General features: G+C 33.0%; 1 long non-coding RNA gene across 1 annotated transcript; it reads right to left on the bottom strand.

Annotated features, from left to right (window-relative positions):
- Positions 1-2,321: 2,321 nt before the first annotated feature.
- LOC129956434 (uncharacterized) lies at positions 2,322-3,772 on the bottom strand. Its single transcript, XR_008782689.1, has 3 exons — positions 3,390-3,772; positions 3,184-3,267; positions 2,322-2,423 (listed from the first exon to the last, which is right to left on the bottom strand). It is a non-coding gene; the product is annotated as an uncharacterized LOC129956434 (long non-coding RNA).
- Positions 3,773-4,441: the final 669 nt, after the last annotated feature.

Raw genomic sequence — 4,441 nt, 5'->3', positions numbered from 1 at the left:
GAAGTGCAGTGTGATATTAAATGAATCAGTTTTCCCAAATGAGTTCCCAAGTCACTTTGAGTGTAATATCACGCTTACATTTTTGCACTGTGGCAACCTATCCTTTTTCTTTCAAAAGCATCTGCCTTAATTGAAGATTAAATACCGTCATTTTTAATAATGGGCCTGTCCGTTGGCTCGTAATTTATTAGAGAAACATCAATTCAACTCTTCGAAAATTTACCCCAGATTCGTAATGAGTTACTTCAATTACCAACGTATGATCCTGCTGTACTCAGCTCTAGGAAAATACCTAGAGTTGCAATTGACAATATTTGTTAATTTTTCGTCCATTAAAAAGACAGAATTTTTAAAACTGTTGCCGATCTGGTGGATTAAAATCTCTCAATTATTTCCTTATCGGCCTTGGATAGCTACAATGAGCTACACACGCAAAAAATTTTTTCTGGAATTTTTCGAAAATAAACCAAAATAGCTAATTCAGTCCCCAAGAAAAAAAGGCACGTGTAACGTAATTCCATTAAAGTTCTATTTACCCCATAAATAATCTATATATTATTTCAAATAGTTTATATCTTAAAAACTGAAATCTAATAATTATACCAAATTTCATGAGTGCTTCATGACCAAGTTAGAGCTTTACTGCACTTCTCTAAAAATTTTATCTTTCCCTAAACGTACAAATTAAAGTAATTATTCCAAATTATGATGTGGAGGTGTTCGTGACTACTTTGTCACACCGCGGAACTCCAAAACATAGCGATGTTGCCGCTGCCGTACGACCCCCCCCCCCACCACCACCACTTTTAAATCGGAAAGTGTAGCTTTTCATGAGATAAGATTAGAAATGTTCGTTAACTAAAAATGCATATTTAATATTATTGAAAAAAGAATGTATTGTTCTGTCGATACGTTATTTTTCATGCAAATTAGAATGAACGTGTTACAGAAACAACTTTTAAAATATTGTATGCAAGATATATAAAAGCAAAGTAAGATTATATTCAAAAGTAGAAGGATCTTTTTAATTATCTTCTGCATTTTCAGATTTCAGTTTATCGTTCATGAATATAAATGTAATTCACAATTTCAAATTATCTAAAGTCACAATCAATGGCATTTACGATTGTTATCAATTTGAAATTATACATATTTAGAAATTAATTTAGGATGAAGATGTACAAAATAATGGGTTAGTTTAGCTACTGGTAGGGTCTTCCAAGCCGGACAGGCCCGCGGCGTGGTACCAGACGAAGAGCAACACCCTGGTCTTCGAGGTTGGCGGTTGGGCGTGGTGCTAGCAACTCCACTCCGCAAAAAAAGAAAAAACTTTGTTACGAAATCTTCAGTAATTAGATCTTTCTCTCAAGTAATTAGAACTTTACTGTATCTACAAGGAACCCAAGGAATACATAAAAATCAAAAGGATTAAATGCGCTGGCCACGTTATTAGAAGGAACAGGCAGCGCACAACGCAAAAAACATTCCGGCCAACCGGAGCAAGAACTAGGGGCCGACCCAACCTCATTTGAGTTGATTGCCTAGAAGGGGACTTGTCCACATTAAGAGTGATTAACTGGAAGACCATGGCCAAGAGAAGACAGGCCTGGAAAAAAATTCTTGGTCAGGGCCCACCTGGGGTTGTCATACCACTGAGGAAGGATATAAAAATGACGTGTTCTAAGTGAGAATATGGAGTATAAGTTTTCAATGCTTCAACACTTTAGAAGTAGACAAATTACAAAATTCAACTCTTATAAATTTGCACTAAAGCACGTTAATTAAAAGTTTGAAATAAATAAATGACAAATTGCTTAGAAGAATTTTTAGTAATGTAAATTTTTCCATTAGCCATTATATTCAAAGTAAAACACCTGAATATATTTTGGAGAAAAAAATATGGCTTAAATATTCTACTGTATTTCTTGCAACAAAATTTTTCAATAAGATTAGGAACAGAATCTTTCTGAACTTTCACACGGTGCCAGTAATTGTTGATTATCAAGAGTTCAAACCACTGCCTTCAACAAAATAAACTAAATTGTTATTTCACAGATTCTCGATAGTAAAATAGTAGGTGTGGTTATAATTTTTTGGTTACATATGCCATTTTTAGTCATCTTATGCAAGATAATAAAACCATAATTGAGAATTCGTGGGCTCATAAATTCAATTAATATAAAGTTTCATGGTTTAGGCCTTTAAAAAATCAATATAGCCTATTAAGACATTTTATTTCACGTATTAATTTCCGAAGAAAGTCCTATAAGAAGATGGCTGATCCTATTCCTTTACCTATGTCCTTTACCAAGAATAACCTTGTAAGAACCTGGAATGTCGGAAACAATTGGATGCGAATTGTAGATAATCTCAGCTGTTTTCAGAAAATTCTTCCTTTGTCTAGATTTCAAGTTGATTCAGATCTGAAAAATTAGATAATTTTAATTGATGCAATCAAAGATGGACAATCTTTTTAAAAATATACTTCAATAAAATCCGAATATATTTTTAAAAAATAAAACTTGCGATTAATTTCGATGGAAATAAATGTTCTTTCCGATTAGGAAAATTTGGTGGTTACCTAGAAAACTAACTTATTTAATCTAATAATTTAAATCGCAGACAAAAAAGCTTTAAACTATTAGAGTTTTTCATCATATCAATTATAAACATTATGAATCTTCGCCTTTATTTGTTGAAGAAATGCCGTTCATCACAACCAATGTAAATTGCTACTTTTATCAGTTAATGAAGGAGTTGGAAAAGGAGGGAAAATTTTCCCAGTTTCGAAGTATAAATCAAAAATAGCTGTTAAAAGTTTCAATCTCAGACATGGTAAGTGCACGACAAGTTAAGAAATGAAAATAAAGAATCTCTAAATTTAAGAACCTCAAAGTAAGAAAATATAAGCAAAATCTCAATGCCATTATAATAAGAGAATAAAAAGCTTTCAATTAAACTCGCTTAGAATTTCAAGAAGCAACAGTATCAATCACGGGTTTTATTTTTCGAATTGCACTGAGAAATGGGGTGAAGAAATTAGAATTGGCAAGATAAAGGCAAGATAAGAAAGAATTTATAATCTTTATAAACCTGAAATTATTTAGGAACGTCCTACAAAATAACATGAAAAAATTCTTGGTAGCTGAAAAACAAAATGATTTGCAAGTTCAAATGACTTACCCTTTGGCCTACCGATGACAGTGGTTATTCTCAAATTTCGGAGAGGGAGCCACACTGGAAATAAGCATTGATATCCGAGACCAGCTGCAGGAGCGTCCAGGAAAAAAATTAATGTAAGGGTTAAATATGAATATGCTATCACGTAAGAATTTTAGTTATTTCATTATAATGATCTAATAAAATAATGATCCAGCATATTGTATTACCTTGTATGTTAGATCATATAAGGCAAGTGAAATCTGGTCTAAGAGATCTTCAGAAATTCGGAAGAAAGATTTTCTGAAGGAAGGTGTTGGAAGTCAGCATACATTTCTGGATACATGGAAACTGCAAAGAAGTCTTTGATGAGGCTGTCAATTGGAAAATAGTGCTGTATGGAATTGGAGTACAGGATGCCTGCTAGAAAGGTCGCATTTGTTGTTTAATATTTTCAGAGTTTTTCATAGTGTTTAAATTTTCTTGCAGAATATAATTCCGTTTTGAGGCATTTAAAGCAGTGATACTTCGCATTCAAAGAAGAAAACTACTTGCACAAATTTTGCTATTTGTCACAAAATGAGAGAAGGTAGCTCAATTTTTAATTCAAGGGATTTTTTTCCCATCACATATCGATAAAGGAAATATTTCTACAATAGGAAGTTACGATTGGGATGCGTTAAGTCCCTTTATAAACAGAATTGCCTTTTATAGTTTGTAGTTAAGCTGCTATTCCATTAGCCACATTGCTATATAGATGCTTTGAAAACGCTGGAACAACGGAAAGGCAATGAGACTCGCATCTGCTCGAGTATTTTCTTGTTTTGTAAACTTATCTGTCTCCTCATTGGCTGGGCACCAGCATGTACCTTGATCCAAAAACAGCATATTTGTCGTTGAAAAAGGTATATTTCACTTCAGAACGCCAGTCAGTTTATCACCTCATTTTAACACTCCAAATAAACTAATAGAACCGATAAATACCTATAAAATAAAAAAAAAAATTAAGATTAAAATAATATCGTTTTCTAAATCAAAATTTCATACAGCACTATTATTTAGAACATACCAAAACTTATGCCGTCACCAAGAACATCCAGAATGGTTGATGGAAAATGGTTCGAGAATCCATTCGGTACCGAATCAATATGTACGGATAATTTCTATTTCTCGTGCCATGGATTTATGAGTGGTTTGAAGTAGCAGTCCATAAAAAGCTGATAATAGCATATCCAAAAAAGTACGCATAAACTTCAGCGTTCCGCCTTTATATTATGTCTTC

This window comes from Argiope bruennichi, chromosome 11 (assembly GCF_947563725.1).
Source record: "Argiope bruennichi chromosome 11, qqArgBrue1.1, whole genome shotgun sequence".
Lineage (NCBI taxonomy): Eukaryota > Metazoa > Arthropoda > Arachnida > Araneae > Araneidae > Argiope > Argiope bruennichi.
Note: the sequence above shows the minus strand (reverse complement) of the source record. Positions and strands in the feature narration are given on the sequence as shown.